General features: G+C 33.9%; 1 protein-coding gene across 3 annotated transcripts in view; it reads right to left on the bottom strand.

Annotated features, from left to right (window-relative positions):
* The window catches only part of FUT8 (fucosyltransferase 8), a 425,078-nt gene that overhangs the window by 345,963 nt on the left and 55,895 nt on the right, over window positions 1-23,220 (bottom strand). The gene's annotated exons all lie outside the window — the stretch shown is intronic.

The following is a 23,220-nucleotide window of genomic DNA, read 5'->3' as shown; positions in this document are numbered from 1 at the left end:
TGACCACACCTACCCAACACTCTGAGTGACTCAGCATGCTCTCAGAGAGTAGCCGCTGTGCAGGCAGCGTAGCCATTGTGATTCTACTGCTACCTCACTGTTACTTCCAGTAGTTTGCAGAAGAGGCTTGGTAATACCATGCCCAAAAGACAGACTGCATTTGCTTTTTTTTGTTTGTTTTCTTCGATTCTTTTTTGTCAAAATGAGCAAAAAATTGAAGTGCGCTGTAATTACTAATAGCTTCTATATAGATAGAGAGCAGACTTCAAATCCTGAGGAGACTAAAAACAGACTGTCTCCAGAAGAATCCTAAAAGAGGGATATTATCTGGTCTGCACTACACAAAACTCTCATAGAAGAAATTTAAAAGGCTCTTACAAGAGAGCTAGAAGAAAAATGGGGAAAGGAAAGGGAAGCTTGGCAAGAAGGTTGGATAAGTTATCCCACTCATTTAAAGATAAGAGTGGATAAAGAAATCAAATTCCTGAAAAACAGAATTAGTGAATTGGAAAAGGTAAACAATTCTAAGGAAAATAGAATTAGTGAATTGGAAAAAAGAAAATAGCTCTTTAAAAAATAAAATTGGTGAAATGGAAAAAAATTCCATAGAACAAAACAACTCACTTAAAAACTCAATTGGACAACTATAAAAAGAAATTTTAAAAAATAAATGAAGAAAATAATTCATTAAAATTCAGAATTGAACAAATGGAAATGAATGACTCGAGGAGACACCAAGAACCAGTCAAGCAAAACCAAAAAAAATGAAACAATGGGAAAAAATGTTAACTACCTACTTGGGAAAACAACAGACCTGGAAAAAATGTTAAGTACCTATCTGGAAAAACAACAGACTTGGAAAATAGATCTAGGAGAGATAATCTGAGAGTTATTGGACTTCCTGAAAATTATGATTTAAAAAAAAAGAGCCTAGACACTATTTTTCAGTAAATCATCAAAGAAAACTGCCCAAAACAGAGGGTAAAATAGACACTGAAAGAATTTATCAATCACCTACTAAAAGAGACCACAAAATCAAAACTCCAAGAAATATTGTGGCTAAATTCCAGAACTATCAGACCAAGAAAAAATACCACAAGCAGCTAGGGAAAAAAAAATTCAAATATAGAGGAACCACAATAAAGATTACTCAGGATCTAGCAGCATCCACATGAAAGGATCGAAGGGCCTGTAATCTGATATTCCAAAAGGCTAAGGAACTTGGTATGTAGCCAAGAATAACTTACCCAGCCAAAATTAGCATTTTTTTCCAGGAAAGAAGATGGACATTCAATAAAATAGGTGAATTTCATCTATTTCTGATGAAAAAACCAGAACTAAACAAAAAGTTTGATCTCCAAATACAAGGCTCAAGAGAAACATAAAAAGGTAAAAATAAATCTTGAAAATTACATTTCCATTATGAATATACATAAAGAATACATGTATAATTTGGTTTTACAGTTATAATATAAAAAACTAGAGATAGAAAGGAAATTGTTCCACAAAAAGGGTAAAGTGAGGGTAATACATCTCATGAAGAGGCAAAGGAAACCTATTATATCTGAGGGAAAGAAGAGAGGGGGATGAACATAATGTGTATCTTACTTTCATCAGAATTGGCTTAAAGAGAAAAATATTAGACATATTCGAAAAACAGAGAAACTTCTCCCACCTCACTGAAAAGTGGGAGGGGAAAAGTGAAAAGGGAAGGATCTAATCTAAGCAGAAAAGAATACAGAAATTGTGAGGAAAGGAGTAAGAAAAGGGGAGGAACTCTAACGTGAGAGGAGGGATCCTAAAAAGGAAGGGCTTTGAGAGGCAAGTGGTGCTCACAAGTATGATACTGGGGAGGGGGTTAAGCAGATAGGAAAGGAGAAAAGCATAAGCAGGGGTTAACAAGATGGTAACAAATACAGAATTAGTCATTTTAACCATAAATGTGAATGGGGTAGATTCCCCTATAAAGCAGATGCGGATAGCAGACTAGATTAAAAACCAGAATCTACAATATGTTGTTTACAGGAAACACAACTTGAAGCAGGGTGATACATACAGAGTAAAGGTAAAAGGCTGAAGCAGAACCTACTATGCTTCAGGTGAAGTCAAAAAAGCAGGGGTAAGCCATCCTGATCTCATATCAAGCAAAAGCAAAAACTGATCTAATTAAAAGAGATAAGGAAGAGCACTATATCTTGTTAAAGGGTAGCATAGATTATAATGTTCTTTTTGGTTCGGTTTTCTTGGGTTCTCTGGGAGCAGCCTTCATTTCAGTTCAGTAATCACCACAAGTGCAGCCAGGTGTTAAAAGTCCAAATCCTTTATTATCTCCTTAGCTGGGGCCCAGGGCAGCTTTCTTGAGGTCCTCCTGAATGTGTCTTGGTTTCTGTGGGAGAGGTAGGAGGACCACCACCACGGTCTCTGTCTTCTCTACTTCTAATTCTGGCTGAGTTTGTTCAAGCTTATATGCTCTCTTATCATAGGTGTGAATCTTGTAGAACTATAATAAGTACTAAATACATGTACTGAACTACCATTGTCTTTATCACTTCCATTGACTTAACACCTTGTAAGAACCCTTGTTTCAGAGTTCTGGCCCATAAAAATAGACAATGAAGCAATATCAATATTAAACATATATGCACCAAGTTGTGTAGCATTTAAATTCTTAAAAGAGAAATTAAGAGAGCTTCAAGAAGAAACAGACAGCAAATCTATAATAGTGGGAGATCTCAATCTTGCACTCTCAGAATTAGATAAATCAAAGCACAAAATAAATAAGAAAGAAGTCAAAGAGATAAATAGAATACTAGAAAAGTTAGGTATGATAGATCTTTGGAGAAAACTAAATGAAGACAGAAAAGGGTACACGTTCTTCTCAGCAGTTCATAGAATCTATACAAAAACTGATCATATATTAGGACATAAAAACCTCAAACTCAAATGCAGAAAGGCAGAAAAAGTAAATGCATCCTTTTCAGATCATGATGCAATGAAAATTATATTCAATAAAAAGCCAGGGGAAAATAGACCAAAAAATAATTGGAAATTAAATAAGTTCATCCTAAAGAGTGATTGGGTGAAACAGCAAATCATGGACATAATTAATAACTTCACCCAAGAAAAGGATAATAATGAGATATCATACCAAAATGTGTGGGATGCAGTCAAAGTGGTAATAAGGGGAAATTTTATATCTCTAGAGGCCTACTTGCATAAAATAGAGAAAGAGGAGGTCAATGAATTGGGCTTGCAACTAAAAAAGCTAGAAAAGGAACAAATTTAAAAACCCCAAAACACTAAACTTGAAACTCTAAAAATAAGAGGAGAGATTAATAAAATTGAAAGTAAAAAACTAATGCATTAATAAATAAAACTAAGAGTTGGTTCTATGAAAAACCAACAAAATAGATAAACCCTTAGTAAATTTGATTAGAAAAAGGAAAGAGGAAAATCAAATTGTTAGTTTTAAAAATAAAAAGGGAGAACTCGCCACTAATGAAGAGGAAATTAGAACAATAATTAGGAGTTATTTTGCCAAACTTTATGCCAATAAATTTGATAGCTTAAATGAAATGGAAGAATACCTTCAAAAATATAGCTTGCCCAGATTAACAGAGGAAGAAGTAAATTGATTAAACAGTCCCATTTTAGAAAAAGAAATAGAACAAGCTATTAATCAACTCCCTAAGAAAAAATCCCTAGGACCAGATGGATTTACATGTAAATTCTACTAAACATTTAAAGAACAATCATCTCCAACGCTATATAAACTATTTGAAAAAATAGGGATTAACACAGACATGGTACTGACACCTAAACCAGGTAGGTTGAAAACAGAGAAAGAAAATTATAGGCCAATCTCCCTAATGAATATTGATGCAAAAATCTCAAATGAAATATTAGCAAAAAATTTACAGAAAATCATCCCCAGAATAATACAAGATGACCAAGTAGGATTTATACCAGGAATGCAAAGCTGGTTCAATATTAGGAAAACTATTAGCATAATTGACTATATCAACAACCAAATTAACAAAAACCACATGATCATCTCAGTAGATGCAGAAAAAGCATTTGATAAAATCCAACATCCATTCCTAATAAAAACCACATGAGAATATAGAAATAAATGGACTTTTCCTTAAAATAGTCAGTATCACCCACTATCACCATTACTATTCAATATTTTATTAGAAATGCTAGCTTTGGCAATAAGAGTTGAGAAAGAGATTAAAGGCATTAGAGTAGGTAATGAGGAAACCTTATCACTCTTTGCAGATCATATGATGGTATACTTCGAGAACCCCAGAGATTCTACTAAACAGCTATTAGAAATAATCCACAACTTTAGCAAGGTTGCAGGATACAAAATAAATCCACATAAATCCTCAGCATTTTTATACATCACCAACAAAATCAAACAGCAAGAGATACAAAGAGAAATTCTATTCAAAATAACTGTCAATAGCATAAAATATCTGGGAATCTGTCTGCCAAAAGAAAGTCAGGAATTATATGAGCAAAACTTTCCACACAAATAAAATCAGATTTAAACAACTGGGAAAATAATAAGTGCTCTTGGATAGACCAAGCAATTATAATAAAGATAACAATACAACCCAAACTAATCTATTGATTTAGTGCTATTCTAATCAAACTCCCAAGAAATTATTTTAATGACCTAGAAAAAATAACAACAAAATTCATATGGAAGAAGAAAAAGTCAAGAATTTCAAGGAAACTAATGGAAAAAAAAAAAACTCAAATGAAGGTGGCCTAACTGTACCTGATCTAAACCTAATATATATTATAAAGCAGTGGTCACCAAAACCATTTGGTATTGGCTAAGAAACAGACTAATTGATCAGTGGAATAGGTTAAGCTCACAGAACAAAATAATCAATAACTATAGCAATCTAGTGTTTGACAAAGCCAAAGATCCTAACTTTGGGGATAAGAATTCACTATTTGACAAAAACTGCTGGGAAAACTGGAAATTAGTATGGCAGAAACTAGGCATGGACACACTAACACCATACACCAAAAGATCAAAATGGGTTCATGATTTAGGCATAAAGAACGAGATTATAAATAAATTAAGAGGAACATAGGCCAGTTTACCTCTCAGACTTGTGGAAGAGCAATTTCTGCCCAAAGAAGAGATCATTATTGATCACAAAATAGTAAACTTTGATTATATCAAGTTAAAAAGCTTTTATACAAACAAAACTTATGTAAACAAGATTAGAAGGGAAGCAATAAACTGGAAAAACATTTTTACAGTTAAAGATTCTGATAAAGGCTTCATTTCAAAAATATATTAAAAACTGACTCTAATTTTTAAGAAATCAAGCCATTCTCCAATTGATAAATGGTCAAAGGATATGAACAATTTTCAGATGATGAAATTGAAACTATTTCGACTCATATTAAAGGGTGTTCCAAATCACTACTGATCAGAGAAATGCAAATTAAGACAACTCAGATACCACTATAAACCTGTCAGATTGGCTAACATGACAGGGGATAGTGATGAATACCGGAGGGGATGTGGGAAAACTGGGTCACTGATGCAGTGTTGGTGAAATTGTGAATGGTCCCAGCCATTCTGGAGAGCAATTTGGAATTACACTCAAAAAGTTATCAAACTATGCATACTCTCTGATCCAGCAGTATTACTACTGGGTTTATATCCCAAGGAGATGTTAAAGAAGGGAAAGGGACCTGTATGTGTCAAAATGTTTGTGGCAACCCTTTTTGTAGTGGCTAGAAACTGGAAAATGAATGGATGCCCATCAATTGAAGAATGGTTGGGTAAATTGTGGTATATGAATGTTATGGGATATTATTGTTCTGTAAGAAATGACCAGCAGATGAATACAGAGAGGCTTGGAGAGACTTATATGAAGTGAACCTAAGTGAAATGAGCAGAACCAGGAGATGATTATACACTGCAACAATACTGTATGAGGATCAATTATGATGCAAGTGGATATCTTCAACAAAGAGAAGATCCAATTCAGTTCCAAATAATTAATTATGGACAGAATCCCGAGAAGGAACACTGGGAAATGAATGTGGACTGCTTGCATTTTTGTTTTTCTTCCCAGATTAGTTTTACCTTCTGAATCCAATTTTTCTTGTACAACACTAGAACCGAACAGATCTGCACACATACATTATAATCTAAGATATATTTTAACATATTTAACATGTATGAGACTGCCTGCCATCTAGGGGAGAGGGTGGAGGGAGGGAAGGGAAAAGTTGGAACAGAATTGAGCGCAAGAGACAATGTTGTAAAAATTACCCATGCATATGTTGTCAATAAAAAGCTATAATTTTTTTAAAAATTAATAAAATAATATGTTCAGATCTCTCTCTGAATAAGAATTACATTTCACCAACAAGATGTCTTCTTAGGTATCTCAAACTCAACAAATCCAAAACAGAATTCATTTTATCTTTGCCTCCCCCAAATCTCCCCTCTTTAGAAAACCTGTTACTGTCAAGGGTACCACTATACTCCCAGTTTCCTCCCTGTTTAAAGTATGTTGAGCATATCATTACAATCTAGATGTTGGCTAAATGCTCACTCTTTACCATAGCATATTCAGGCTCTAGACAAGGTCTATGCTTTTTACTTTTGTAACATCTTTACTCTGACATTCTCAACACTCAGATACAGGACTTTACCACCTCTCACCTGGTCTACAGCTGTACCTTTCTTGAATGGTTTTTCTGCATCATAAGTCAGCAAGGTCTAACTATGTCACTCCACTATTCAATAAATTCTAGTGACATTCAAAAAACTTCATAACTTGGCCCCCCTTCCTACCTTTACAATATTCTTACATCTTACTCATTCCCATACACTCTGTGATCTAATAACACAAGCTACTTTTGCTGATCCTGGAACAAGATACTATCTCTCAATTCCAAGAATTTTCACAAATTGTCCTTCATCCCAAGAATTCTCTCTTTCCTCATCTCTCAGTTACTGACCTTGGTCAAGCCCTAAAATACCATCTTCTACAAAAGAAGCCTTTTCCCATCATCCCTAATGTTAGTGCCTTCTCCTTTGATTATTTCCATTTTTTTCTCATGTGTCTTGTCTGTATATAGTTTTCATATATTCTTGCCTCATTACACAAGTTCTTGAGTTCCTTGAAAACAAGAATTGTCTTTATATCCTTTTGCATTCCAGTGCTCAGCATCCTCCCTCCTTGCCTGCCTCTCCCTCTCTATGTCTTGTCTCTCTTTTTTTTTTCCCCCTCCCTTGCTTTCCAAAGGAATTCATGCCAGGTAAGTCATTTAGAAAATGAAGCCCCTTCACCCTTCATTGAAAGTCCTATGTACACACTAAAACGGACCAATAAAATTCCTTAACACAATGAGTTAGATGAATAAGAGAGCCTACCTAAGAGAGAAAAAATTCAAAGATGATAAGCAAGGGAAAATTAATAGCATACAGTATGGTCAAACTGAGTTTGCAGGTGTCCCTTTTTATCCTGTAATACTCTGCACAAAAGCCATCTTCTCCTTTCTCCAGAGAAATCAAATTTCTAGCCTTGTACTTTTCTATTTTCATTTTCACTGTCTTACTGTTTTCAATTGTCAACAGATTGATTCAGATTAAAGGAAATAACTGAAGTATACAGTGAATATAGAGTCTGCTGCACAACAATTTTACTGAGACAAATAAGAATACTGAAGACTCAAAGGGGGTAAAAATTATTCAATTGCTTTATTAGAAAAGAAACTAATTAGACATATGACACATTAGAGGATGGTTATTAGATTTAAAAAGAGGAATCTTTGCTTTATAAAATCCTTTCTTTCAAAACCAGTTCCCCTGAGGCATATGAAACAATGATTCAATCAGCACAGCTTTTTTTTTCAGAATACCTTAATTTCAATATAATGAAATCTACCTGTATTAAATTGAATTATACAATATATTGAGGTTAATTGATAGGATGAATGATTCACTTATATTAAAATCCAAATAACCTAGAGATTCTTAATAGCCTAACATTGTAGAAAGTGCATTGGATTTGGAGTCTAGTTCAAATCCTAGCTCTATTAATTGTGTGATACTGAGCTAAATATTAAGTCAAAATTTTTTCCATCTGCTAAATAAAAGCAAAGCAAAGGAAGGTGAATTCAACAAAAATTCCAAATTTTATTCTACCTTTAAAACATCTGCTCACATTGTAGATCTTTACTAAATCCTTTTTACTGTCAGCCTGCCATGGCATCTCCCCTCATGGTGTCTTTCTTCTCATCCTTTCACTCCATTGCCTCACAGTATCTTTCTTCCTTGTTAGAGCTAATTCTTTTAGAGTGCTAAATCAATCAATAGTGTAACCCCTTCCCTTGTTAATCCCATTCTGTGGTTAGTGATCTAAACTGTTCTATGGATTTAGCCTGCCAGTCAATGGCATAATAATAATAATGGCATAATAATGGCACCTTGTGTCTTATCCCCTTTAATGGCATCTTCTTTCTGGTTAACTGTTGAGTTCCACTAGAGAATTTGAGTTTCTTCTTGCCAAATGATAAAAACTACTTGCCCTGCTAACTCCTGCATGCTATTCACAAAAAAAAAAAAAAAAAAAAAAAAAAAAAAAAACTAGCAAACTTTTGTACCCTGTGATGAATGACTGACTTGATTTCTTCAGGTCAATTGAACTGTAATTTTATATAATACTCTTTTATAATCTATTGCTCTCCCAAATCTAGTTCATATTTACCACTCCTGGTACCTATTTATCTCTTCATTCCTGCAACAATAATAAAATATCTATACAAGTAAATTGACAGGTGGACTTCTCCAGACACATCAAGAAAACTCAAGTTCTGTTGCATGGAAATAGAACAGACAAGATGAGACTAAAAAAGTCCCACCAATGTAAACTGCCTGTCCCAGCAAAATAGAGAATGGCAAACAAAAGATTTATTTGGAACTATTATGTTGGTTGCCAATAGGTAATTTTGTAAGCTAGTACTTTCTTCTACAAATTTTGTCATTTCACTAATACATTGTTGGTAGAATTGTTAATACATCCAACCATTCTGGAGAGCAATTTGGAACTTTGCTCAAAAAGCTATCAAACTGTGCATACCCTTTGATCCAGCAGTGTTACTACTGGGCTTATATTCCAAAGAGATCATAAAGAAGGGAAAGGGATCTGTATGTGCACGAATATTTATGACAGCCCTCTTTGCAGTGGCCAGAAACTGGAAACCGAGTAGATGCCCATCAATTGGAGAATGGCTGAATAAATTGTGGTATATGGATATTATGGAATATTATTGTTCAATAAGAAATGACCAACAGGATGATTTCAGAAAGGCCTGGAGAGACTTACACGAACTGATGCTGAGTGAAACGAGCAGGGCCAGGAGATCATTATATACTTCAACAACAATGTTATATGATGATCAATTCTGATGGATGTGGACTACTTCAACAATGAGATCAACCGAATCAGTTCCAATGGAGCAGGATTGAACTGAACCATCTACACCCAGCAAAAGAACTCTGGGAAAAGACTAAGAACCATTACATTGAATTCCCAATCCCTATATTTTTGCCTGCCTGCATTTTGGATTTCCTTCACAGGCTAATTGTATACTATTTCAGAGTCCAATTCTTTTTGTACAGCAAAATAACGGTTTGGTCATGTATACTTACTGTGTATCTAATTTATACTTTAATATATTTAATATTACTGGTCATCCTGCCATCTAGGGGAGGGAATGGGGGGAAGAAGGGTAAAAATTGGACAAAAGGTTTGGCAATTGTCAATGCTGTAAAATTACCCATACATATAACTTGTAAATAAAAAGCTATTAAAAAAAAAAAACCACCAAATTTTGTCATTTTTTTCCTGAGTCTTTCAATGGTTTGATCACACACTTTTTCCCCTTTCTCTCTCCCTTCCCATTGAAAAATTTTCCAGGTCATTTCTCCCCATTAACACTAAATCAGTAATAAATAAATAATGTTAATATTAACCCAAGTTGCTTAAAACCCCATATATTCAGATTAGCTTGACAGTCCCTACAGATATTAAGTGGACAATTCCTCAAAGAATTGGAACAGCTCCTCTTTTGAACCTCTTTAAGACAGTAATAGGCAAATCTTATTCTTCCTAATACTCTTTGCTCCTATAAGTAATAGAGCTTAATAATTCACTTAAGGATCAAGGGTGAATGCAATTTACTATGGAACTATCTTTCACAGGTTTTTCAGAAGCACACAAAAAAACCCAAAATATAGTGGTTAGGAAATTAGGAGGAAAAATATCTTATAAATGACACTTTTACCCTACTGCATTCCACATAACAGACTTCAAGCATCATTCAAAAGAATCTTAAATGAAGACAAGCCAGAAAAAATCATTAACTTCATATTTGGCAGACTACAAATGCAAAAAATTATTCATTAGCAAAGGTAAAAATTGCACAATAATTTTGTGTGTATCCAATGGGAATATATGTTCATTAACATTTAAGGAAATCACGGATGAAGAAGTTTAACTGTACAGAACAGACTACATCCCACAAGATGGCTATAAAGAAGATTTCGGCAAATCAAATCATATTTTTATTTATTTCACACTATAAAACAGAAATAGTGTCTAAATAAAATAGTCACATTTAAATGAAAATCATAGTTTTTTGATAAAAACACTAATTTTAACCAAAACAAGATTCAAAAATAAAGACTACCTAGAAAGTTTTAAAATTCTATTTTCTCTTATCAATAAATCTATGTAAAAAGTCCCTAGTTACCTCAAGCTATAACAGCTTTTTCACATTATCAGTAGTTAATATTTTACCAGACTTTCATAAGACATAAAGTAATAATGTGGTCATTTTGACTTATGGAAATTAATAATAGCTAAGAATAAGACAGTATTTAAATAGCACTTTAAGATTTGAAAAATTTTCCCATTTTTAACCTTACAATGACCAGGGAGATAGGTGTCCTTATTTTACATCTGAGGAAACTGAAGCAAACAAAAGTTAAGTGACTTCCCCAAGGTCACACAGTTAATAGAGGTCTAAGCCTGGATTTGAATTTGGGTCTTCCTGACTCCAAGATGAGTGTTTTATCTATTATACTAACTAGCCAGCTAAATATAAACCTACAGTTATATGTCTAACAAATAAAATGAATCAAGGTATGACTAAACAGATCCCATTAGTATAATTTGGCTATGTTGAAGAGATTTGAATTTGTTATAAATATTACACAAAGATTTGATTGTTTGAGCAAAATAGATACACACACACACACACACACACACACACACACACACATATATATATATATATATATATATATATATATATATATATATATATATGTTCTCATTTCTGGACTTATACCTGGAAATACACATCACAGGAGTAAGTATATATTGTTAGTGAAGGGTAATCCTGAAGGGAACAAGAGAACAGAAGACCTGGTTTCAAATCCTGAAGTTATCAAAAACAACCATGTAAAAAGTCTCTTAAGTTCTATGAACTTTAGTTTCTTTTCATGCAAATTAAGGCTAATATTTTGGCCCAGTGATACCTCTAAAAAAGTCAATTCCCTGAAACCAGTGAAAGAAGAAAAGGACACACCCTTTACGAAAACATTTAGAGAGCCTCTTTTTGTAGTGTAAAGAATGAGAAATCAAAGGAGTATCATTCTCAGATGGAGAATGACTAATAAATAAAATTACAACATATGAATGTAATGGAATACTAGAGTACTGTGATGAAAAATGAAAAAAGGACAGTTTCAAAGAAACCTCAGAAGACTGTTATGATGAATGTATGATACTGAAAGTGAGCAAGAACAAAACAAATTTTTTTTTATTATAGCTTTTTATTTATAAGATATATGCATGGGTAATTTTTCAGCATTGACCCTTGCAAAACCTTCTGTTCCAACTTTTCCCCTTCTTCCCCCACCTCCCCTCCCAAAGATGGCAGGTAGACCAATATGTTAAATATGTCAAAATACATATTAAATACAATATATGTATACATTTCCATACAGTTATTTGCTGCACAAGAAGAATAAGACTTTGAAATAATGTAAAATTAACCTGAGAAGGAAATCAAAACTGCAAGCAGACAAAAATTGAGAGATTGGAAATGCTATATAGTGATATCACATTCATTTCCCAGAGGTCTTTCCCTGGGTGTAACTGCTTCTATTCATTATTGAGCAAATGGAAATGATTTGGTTCATCTCATTGTTGAAGAGAGCCACATCCATCAGAATTGATCATCATATAGTATTGTTGTTGGAGTATATAATGATCTCCTGGTCCTGCTCATTTCACTCAACATCAGTTCATTTAAGTTTCTCTAGGCCTTTCTGAAATCCTCTAGGAGAACAATTTATATAATAACTTTACAAAGACAAACAAAAATGAAAGACTTAAGAACTTTGATCAATACAATGCTCAACCAATATTCCAGAGGCTAAATAATGATACATGCTGCCCACCTCCTGAGAAGATACTCAAGATGCAGAGCAATACATACATATTTGGGACATGGTCCATGTAGGAATTATATTACCTGAAAATGCATACTTGTTAACAAAAGTTTTATTTGTTTGTTTTTTATGGGGAAGGGAGAGAGTTGATAAGATAATATGGAAATACAATTTAACAATTATTTTAAATTTTAATGGGAATAATAAAACTATCTTTCAGAGTTGCTGTGACTAAGGAGCTTTGTAATCCACAAAAAGTTATACAAATGTGACCTGTTACTACAAAGGCCATATTATGCTTTCTTTCTAATTATGATGAGATGAGCAGATTATTCCTTTTAAAACTAAGCATTTAGACCAAAAGCTGTTAATAAAGTATTGATTCCTCTCAAGTCAGAGCTTTTAAATAAGGGTGTTAGTTTAACAAATCAAACATTCTTTTCAAGTATTATTTGTTTAGCATATTTTGAAAAAACTTTTTTTTTTAAGCTGATTCATTGGACAATACTATAGCTGAAAGAAACCTCAAAGTCAAATTCCTCATTTTTCAAATGTGTACCTAGAGAAATTAAGTGAACCACCCAGGAGTGAATTTCAGAGGAGAAACTGGACCTTTCTTCTTCTTCTTCTAAAGAGCCAATATTCTTTCCTGACAGTAAGTTATCATTTTGCTTTTATTAAATTGAATCATTCCACAAAGAAGAGTTATGAATTCATTAAGATCTGGGTCACTTATTCTTAAGCAGATGCAGCATTTTACAGTGAGAAAAAACGCATCAGTCTAGGAGTCAGTCAAGTTCAAGCCCTACCTCCACCAATTTTTTAACTAAAACAAAAAATTTATTGATAGTTTATTTTTATATGACCCTTATTTCCAAATATATACCTCTCCTCATCTCAACCCAGAAAGCCATCTCTCATAACAAAGAAGGGGAAAAAAAAAATCATCAAAATCAACCAACATATCCACCAAAAAACAAACTTTTTTTCATTTCTTCTTTGGGACCACCAAGTTAGATATTTAACCAGTAAATATTTAAATCCTCTTAAGAATTTCTATTTTCAGTGACATAAAATTTATGCATTTACTTAATAGATATAGCAGAAATTCAATTTAACCACTATTTGTTCCACTCTCCCAACATCCAACAATCTGAGAGGATAGAGTTAGAAGCAACCCCTACTTTCACTTGAGGTCTCAGAAGGGTACTTTGGACTCAAAGTCAGAAGTTAAAAATCTGAATTCCTGCTCTGCCATCTGAAGTCTGTGTGATTGAGTAAAAGTCGCTTCAGTTAACAAGCAAATATTAAATATGTATAGGGTGTTCAAGGAGGACTTGTAGGTCTAGTTTGAAGGCTTGCTAAGCCCTTTTCAGGGCTGCTCATCTTCCAGCTATTAATACTCAGTTCTCACCTGTAGATCCAAGAAATCATAGTCTATATAGAGGCTACACTCTGGAGGGGGTAAAGCCATCTCAGAACAGACAGCCTATACCAGGTTCAGAGTAACCGACAGGCCTCAAAGTCCTCAGTGAATTAGGGGATTGTTTAGCCCACACAAGGAAAGACTTCCCTAGAAGAGAATGGGCAAATGAGAACAATCTGTTTCAAAGGCCATGAAAGTGGCTAAAGCATGTGATGTGGAATGTTTAGAGCTTGGTAAGAAATCAGACACTTACAATCATCCACTGAATTCTGGGCCAATACTGATTTTCAAAAATGCTGGAAGATAGAGGGAAGATGACAACTTTGAGTAACTCTGCTTCACTTAAATCCAATTTACATGCCAGTCAAATAATCATCTCATGATGTCACTGGTTCTCTTGGAGAATAAAGCAGAAACAACTGTATAATTACAATGCATATACATACACATACAAACACATATATACACGCATATGAGTATGTGTATGTACTTTTAAGTGCAAATTAATTTTGAGCATATCAAGAAAAACCTCAAGTCTAGTGGCTTTTGAGCTTCCTAGGAATTCTAAGAAGTGGAAGTAAGAAGGGTATGCCTTCCAAGCATAGGGCAACAATCTCTAAAAAGTAATAGAGATGACATATGGGAAGAAGGCAAGGTGTGGCATATGTGAGGAGGAATGATGTATAAGACTAGAAAAGTAAGCTGGAGCCAGATTGTAAAGGGCTTTACATACCAGAGAAAATTATATTTGTCATTCTTGCCTTTTAGGAACAACACTTCAGCAGATATGTGAAGAATAGAATGGAGAAAGCAAATACCTGAAACAGGGAGGTCAGTTAGGTTATTTACAACAGCCCAGATGAAAGGGCCTGAACTATGATGATAGCCATGAGTAGAGAAATGCTTAAGAGAGATTGTGAGAGCAGAATCCACGATACATGGCAATTGATTAGATATATGGATTCAGAGAGAATAAGGAGCCCGGGATGTCTGGAAGATTGCAAACAAAGAAAAAAAAATGCACTCTTCTAGGAATAAAAGAGATTGGCACCTCTTTGTTTATGATTTCCTCCCTCCCACTCATCCCCTTTCTCTTATCAAGTTATGGGTCAAGAAAGGGAGTAAATTGATGGGGCAAGAGAGAAATTAAACTGTTAAATATTCCCAAAATGAAACAAACTTTATATTAACAGGAAACTATCATCTCAACGAGTAAACTTCTGGCAAAATTATACCTAAAAAAAAAAGAAAAAAATTATACATAAAAGTTTTGCAAATTTAATGGAAGGCATTTGTATTAGCACTATTTAGTAGACTTAATCCCAAAACACCTTTGCTAACTCAGCTTTGCAAATGCCTTCTCATATAATTAAAAAAAAACAACTATATGATTTTTTAAAAATTGCTCAAGATCTTTAATTTTGCATATTTTCTTCTATTTCACAAATTGTCAAATTATCTTTAAAATGATAATCCTGTAAATGAAATGATGCTGGCTACAGCCAATTTTCCTTTACAGCTCCAGAGGATTAAAAAAAACTCACACAATCCAAGGTTTAGTGTAAAGATTAAGTGTGATTTCTATAGTCAGAGCTCCTGGATTCAAATCCTACCTCTTAATTCTAGCTCTCCATTATCTCATTACAATCAATACTTGGCCATCAGAGAGTGAAAACCTCTGGGCCTAACTTTCTTACTTTATACTCAGAGGAATTGATTAGATCAGGGGTTCTTAACCTGGGATCCATAATTTTTTTTTTAAGTATTTTAACAACTCTCAATTTAATTAATTTCCTTCATGATCCTATATTTTATTTATGCATTTAAAAGCATTATTCTGAGAAAGGATCCATAGGCTTGAACAGAATGCCAAAGGGGTCTATGACCCAAGGCAGGTTAATCTCTTCAGATGATCTCTATCAAATTCTTTACATGCCTCTATGATTCTACAACCTTTATAGTTCCATAATCTATTATATCCTTCTTATGGATACTGAATCAAACGACACCAAGAATCAGAAAAACCTAGGTTCAAATTCTATTGATAGTTCAATCATTAAGCATTTACTAAGCAAGTATTAGAGCACTGCATCTAGGGCAACTAGGTGGTACAGCAGATATAGTGCTGTACCTAGAGTCAGATAGGCTCAGTTTCCCGAAATCAAATGTAGTCTCACACACTTCCTAGCTATGTGACTGTAGGCAAGTCACTTAACCCTGTTTGCCTCAATTTTCTCATCTGTAAAATAAGCTAAAGAAAGAAATGGTAAACCACTCCACATCTTTGCCAAGAAAACCCCAAATGGGGTCCCAGAATTGGTTGCTGTCCTTTGTTCTTGAAGAGGACCAAAATGACACCATTATGTTAAAGTCAAGTTACAATGTGTCTAATTGTGGCTGATCAAACCAATACAAATTCAGAATGCTTTGCCACAGATCAGACGCATATGAACATTTGAGGTGGCTTCTCATATGTGCATCTTTCATTTCTTTTGGGATAATTCTATTCTGCTGTGCTCATATCTTTTCTAATGAAGGCATGCCATGCTGGGTGGTCCTATGCCAATCGATTCTAAATTTCTTAAGAGAGATCTTGAGCATCACCATATCACTTTTTCATACCACCTTGTGAGTGCTTGTCCTGTGTGAGTTCTCCATAAACTAATTTTTTGGCAAGCATGCATTTGGCATTTGGATAATGTGGCCCACCCAATAGAATTGTGCTCTCTGCAAAAGTTGGAATGCTTGGCAGTTTAGTTCGAAAAAGGACCTTACTGTATCTGGCATCTTCTCCTGCCAGTAATCTTCAGAATCTTCCTAAGACAATTCATATGGAGGCAACTGAGTTCCCTAGCATGGTGCTGATATTATGTCTAGGTTTCATGATACTGTCAATTTCATGATGGCATGCTTGCGCGGGTTCTAAACAATGAACAATGCTCTCATGCTTTCCCAGTCACCAATGGAATGAAACAAGGCTGTGTGCTTTTCTTCCATGCTTTGGACCATAATGTTTTTCACAGAGTTGGATATATCTGAACGATAAAACACTACTGTACTAGTAGTACATGGGGATACCGGGTATAAAGAGGGCCTGCAGTGGTAGATGGGGGAAATCAGGAAAGGCCACATCTAAAAGATGATACTTGAGCAATTCCAATAGATTTGGGATGAAAAGTGACATTCACATCCAGAGAGATAACTAAAGAGACTGAAAGTGGATAAAAGCATAGCATTTTCACTTTTTTTTGTTTGCTTTTTTCTTTCTTTTTTCCTCCCATTTTGATCTGATTTTTCTTGCATAACATGATGAATATAGAAATATGTTTAGAAAAACCACATATTTAACGTGACTGCTGAAAACTATCTTTACATGTATTTGGAAAAATTAAATAGTATTTAAAAATATAAGAGATATTTGGGCAAAGTTTTGATGGGATTCTAACAGACAAAGGTGAGGAAGAAAGTGATCATTCCAAACATTACAGAAAGCCTGGGCAAAGGCATTATCAAACTTAGAACCACATATCAAACCACAGAACCACAGATATGTCTATTCTTTTCTACTCTTTACTCAACAACTCTAAAACTTCTAAGTTGTAGCCATATTGTAGTAATTTTAACACAGATGAAATCGCAAATTCTTGAAATAATTTAATTTCTATTTAATATTTTTAAAGCAAAAATATTCCTAACATAGGAAAAAAAAACTTACAGATATTATAGATGGTATAAGAAAATTTCCTAAGTATTTTTCAAGAGCTTGTGAAATGCTAATATATAATTATTTCAAAATTAGATATTTATCCTTTCTATCTATTACCAGAATGCTGCATGCCTTAGATGTATGACTCCCTGATTTAAATTAGATGAAGGATGTCTGATGTCTTTAACAAAAGCTTTTTATTTTTCAAAACATATTCGTGGTCAATTCTTCAACATTAGCTCTTGCAAAATCCTGTGTTCCAATTTTCCCCTGCTTCCCTATGCTCTCCCCTAGATGGCAAATAGTCCAATATATGTTAAACATAGTAAAAAAATATGTTTACATACATATTTATACAATTATAGTGCTGCACAAGAGATAAAATGAAGCAAAATAAAAGGCAAGCAAACAACAAAAAGAGTGAAAATGCTATGTTGTGATCCAATACTCAGTTCTCACAATCGTCTCTCTTGAGTGTAGATGGCTCTCCATCACTGAACAACTGAAACTGGTTTGAATCATCTCACTGTTGAAGAGAGCCATGTCCATCAGAATCGATCAACATATGATCTTCTTGTTACCATTTACAATGATCTCCTGGTTGTGCTCATTTAAGAAATAAGGCCTTTTTCAGAACCTTTGAATGTAAAAATATTTTCCCAATTTATTGCTTCCCTTCTAATCTTGTCTGCATTAGTTTTGTTTGTGCAAAAACTTTTTAACTTAATATAATCAAAATCATCTATTTTTTGATCAATAACGATCTCCAGTTCTTCGTTGAAAAGAAATTCCTTCCTCTTCTACAAATCTGAGAGGTAAACTATCCTTTGTTCTTCTAATTTGTTTATAATATCATTCTTTGTGTCTAGATCATGAACCCATTTCGACCTTATCTTGGCACACAGTGTTAGATGTGGGTCAATGCCTAGTTTCTGCCATACTAGCTTCCATTTTCCCAGCAGTTTTTGTCAAATAGTGAGAGTTCTGATATCTTTTAAAAATCTTTTATTTAAAATCCTTTCTACTGGGTCAGATAGATGGCACAATATATAGAGCACTGGCCCTGGAGTTGAGAGGAGATGAGTTTAAATTCAGCCTTAAACACTTAATACTTCCTAGCTGTATGACCCTATACAAGTCACTTAATCCCAATTGCCTCACAAAAGGAAAAAACGATATATAAAAACCATTTAGTTTCCACAACAGTGTCAAACAATGATGTCATGAATGTTCATGAACACTGATAAATGCTGATAATTAAATGCAAGACCCCTAGTTTACCATTCATTAAGTTTTTATATGTTCTCTGATGCTATTTGAGAAAGGTTTTTATTACTTATAATCCAAAGAAACAATCATTTTAAAAAATTCTTGCTTAATGTTAAAATGCTTAAATGTTATTTTTCTACCATTTATTGAGCCCTTTTTGATGTAAAATTCTAAATACTCCTTTTCTCACGTTTTTGTTATATCTAGGGTTCCTTCTGCATTATGTCATCTCTTCCTTAAATCAGAATCTTTCTTCTTCTTTACTATTCTGCCTACTCTCTGACTACTCATCATAAACTGCCTACAAGTAACCTTGGGACTGGAATTAGAAAGCAAGTCTCAAACACTTTAACACTGCTTGCCCTGTTTCCTCAACTATAAAATGAGGATAATGCTATCACCTATCTCTCAGGGTTATTGGAAATAAATGAGATAAAAATCTGAAAGCACTTAGCAGAATGTCTTAGAACAGAGTAGACAACTAATGTTTATTTCCTCCCTTATTTCTTCCTTCATTATTATCCCTAATTGAGGTACCCTTTCCTTGGCCACTCCTTCTCCTGTCTAACAGGCTTTAAGGCTTTCAAAGCCTGTTCTACTCAAATTTCACAACAACCCAGTAAAACAGGTATTATAAATGCTATTCTCATATTCTCATAGTAACAGAAACTGAGAGAGGTGAGATGACTTGGCCAGGGTCATAAAGCTGCTAAGTATCTAGGATGGAAAAATTCAAACTTTAGTCTGTTAGGACCCCTAACTACCTGTTTTCCATATAAGACATTCCACCTCCTCTCCCTAAAGCTTTGCAAATGGGGTCTCCCAATTCTGTGATGTACTCCCTCATGCCCTGTGCCTCGTCTCTAAGAAAAGATGAGGAGAGAGAAAATTTGGGGCATATCCCTGAAATAGTGGAATTAAAAAAAAACCATCTTAAGCAAACAGCAAAGAAAGATAGGGAAGGACCCGAAAAAGTACAAATATTATAAACTAAAAGGAAATAACAAGAACTAGAGGGTAGGTCAACAATTATTAGTGTTCTAAGTAGATGAGAATTCAAAAAACACAACTTGATTACATTAGTAGTGATTTTCAAGTCAACTTTAATATCAAGTAGTAGCAGAAGTCAAAAAAAATTGAGGAATGACTTCAGATTTTCTAGAATTCTGCCTATGGAGATGAAGAGAGACCTTAGGATGACACATTGAGGAGGAAAAGGAGTAAAGAATAATCACTGAAAATTCAACAGGATTTGGGAAGAGGCTTAAGGACATGGGAAAAGGGTATCAGCAAAGGGGAAGCTGTATTCCTTCACTGAGACAAGGACTGGGCAGTAGGGAGTAGATTGTTGAATGCTGGAAAGAGAAACAAAGGGAGCCCATGGCAGATGGCCCAAAGTTGAAATATCTACTTAGAATGAGAGCAGAGAAGCAAAATGGACAACTTTTGTTGGGGGCATAAGTAAAAATTTTCTTCAACAGCCATGGAAATGTGATAGGCTCTCCCATTTAGTGATCTTAGTCACCCGATGTCACCTATCTTATTTTCTGATCCATTTCAAGTTTTCCTTTTCTATGATGATACATTTCCAAGTAATATTCTACTGAAACAATCTCAAATTATATTTGAATCATGACTTCGCCATTTCAGTTTTATTACTCTCTGACCTTTAAGCCTATCCTGACAGAAGTAATAAAATAAAAACCCAGCTTAGGGGCAAGCTTACAAAAAGTTAGTCAAGGTAATCATCAGCTTTCCACCTTTCATAATCAGTCTCCAAACTGAAGGAGAATGTCATATGACAGTCACCAATAATATCCTCCAACAACCCAAAGCATTATTTACTAATGTTTTGACTTTTTTCTATTATCAGTATTCATCTCTCTCTCTTTTCTAAACCAACCACTGTTTCAAAGAATGGACCAAAAAATTACAAGGCCTTTCCATGGCAATCCATGTAAAACAATCATATTTTAGAAATACCATTTTTACTCCACATTAGTGAAAGGCTACTTGTGTGATTAGAGTCATCTTCTATAAGTTCTATACTTCTGTCTTAAATGAATTGCTCATCTTTGTTACTTTATACCATTAAAAGATTTGAAAAATGTTATCTCACATCAGTTGGGGGGAAAAAACCCACTATGGTCATTTCTCATCAGTATCCTTATCAGTAGAGCATCTTCACCTATTTTTATTATTTTTGAGTTAATTTTAAAATTAAATTATGCCCTCAGATACAAGTTCTATGCTGTTTCAAGTTCTTAAGATTTCTGGACTCTTTTCAAAAATATTTTCTGTTGTTGTTTTGTTTGTTTCTGGGAGAAGTTTGAGGTTTCCCAAGACAATTTAACCCAGTCTCTTCCTCTTTTTTACAATTGTGAGCCCAATTTGCTGTTCATGGGATATCAAGCTAATATATATATATGTATATGTGTGTACATATATATATATATGTGTGTGTGTGTGTGTGTGTAAATGTGTGTGTATATATGTGTATATATATACCTTTTGCCTTGATTACAACATACAATTAGATGTACAATCTATATAAATCTCCATCACTTTAACATATCACACCATACCACACTCCTAATCTCCACCACCATCTCCCCACACATGCACTTATAGACAAGCTCTAAAAGTTGCATCTAACTTTACATCAAATTCAGGCATACTTTTATCCATTTGTTTTTCTTGTATAAATGTTTGGTCCCAATTCTTAATCCAACTGTTCTCTGAATAGTTTTTGGACCTTATCCAGTAGGCTCTACAATGTTTGAAATACTTGGAGCAATGAGCACATCCTCAAGTGGGAAAAATAGAAGACCTTATCTTATATAAAGAATCCCTCCTCAATTTAGAGGGATTTGAAATTTATCCCATCTGCAACATGGCAAACACACATGATGAGCATTCAGCTCTTAGTTGCATTTGATCTTATTGATCATAGGCTAGAACAAAGGCATCTCTGTTGTATCTTTCATGGAATCTGATAATTTCGATGGCTATATGAGAGACCTTGTTGGAAGTGAATCTTGTTGGCAGTATTAGCTTTATAAAGCAAATGTTTTTTCATTGTCAGACAATTTTATGAAGGTAAATATGTATTCTTCTATGGAATATCACTTTGTGAAAGCCTATTGCTTTCCAATTAATACCACTACCAACAATGCCTCCAATACAGAGACAGCTTAGACAGATGGTTCAGTAGATAAAATATTAGACCTGGAGCCAAGAAGATTTCCAGTTTAAATTCAACTTCAGGCACTTACTAGCTGTGTAATCCTGAGCAAGTTATTTGACCTTTTCTTGCCTCAGTTTCCTTACCTATAAAATGGAAATAAAAATAACACCTGCCTACAAGGATAAAATGATAAAATGTTAAGTACTGTGCAAATCTTAAAGTACTATGTAAATACAACCTATTGTTATTGGGATCATAAAAACCTTACATAAAAGAGAAAATAAGCACAAATGGTGTATAGCTCCTAACATGATTTCCTTTTACCTTTTCAATATTTGTGAGATCGAAGATTTTTTATGAAGCTTTGTCTCCTCCTCCTTCAAATATTTTATGAATAATACCTCCACACTCACAAATATCACCTCCAACAAAGATCTCTAAATATACTTGATCTGATTCAAATATATTTGCCAACTTTGTTCTCTTTAGTTCTACTTTTACTTCTCCTATGATCATTTGAGACTTTGATATTTAAAGTCAAATGGTTTGAGGAGGAAAAAGAACATACATCATAAGATTTTCTTAATTTTTTAAATAAAATTTCTAATTTTTGTTCTACATAAACTGACGCTTACATAACCTTAAGTGACTTTGCCGAGTTGGTTCTCTCTAAGCTTACTTTCTACAAGTTTAACTGTGTTCTGCATCTGTTTTATGAGATAATACCACTAATAATCTTTCATCCTTTTTCTCTATAAGATTTTACAAGGAAGTTTGCATTATAAATTGGTGTTACCTTTGGCTGCTATCTCTCTGCTTGGTGGAGAAGTTATACATTTGCCGACTATTCTGGAGCTTTCTAAGCTTTGGTCTCCTTATAATCACTGACTTATGGGATTCAATTTTTATATGAAATTCATGTCCTTCTCCTCCTAACTATATTCCACTTTTCATAACAAATAAGAGTTATTTAGTTTGCATATCATGGTTTTTTTCCTCATTATTAATGTAATCAGTGTTCTAAATATACACACAAAATTGATAGAGGAATGATTTTTATGTCAGTAATAATATACTTTCTATCCACTAAAATAAAATGTTTTAATTTTTAAATTTTC

This window comes from Antechinus flavipes, chromosome 2, assembly GCF_016432865.1.
Source record: "Antechinus flavipes isolate AdamAnt ecotype Samford, QLD, Australia chromosome 2, AdamAnt_v2, whole genome shotgun sequence".
Lineage (NCBI taxonomy): Eukaryota > Metazoa > Chordata > Mammalia > Dasyuromorphia > Dasyuridae > Antechinus > Antechinus flavipes.
Note: the sequence above shows the minus strand (reverse complement) of the source record. Positions and strands in the feature narration are given on the sequence as shown.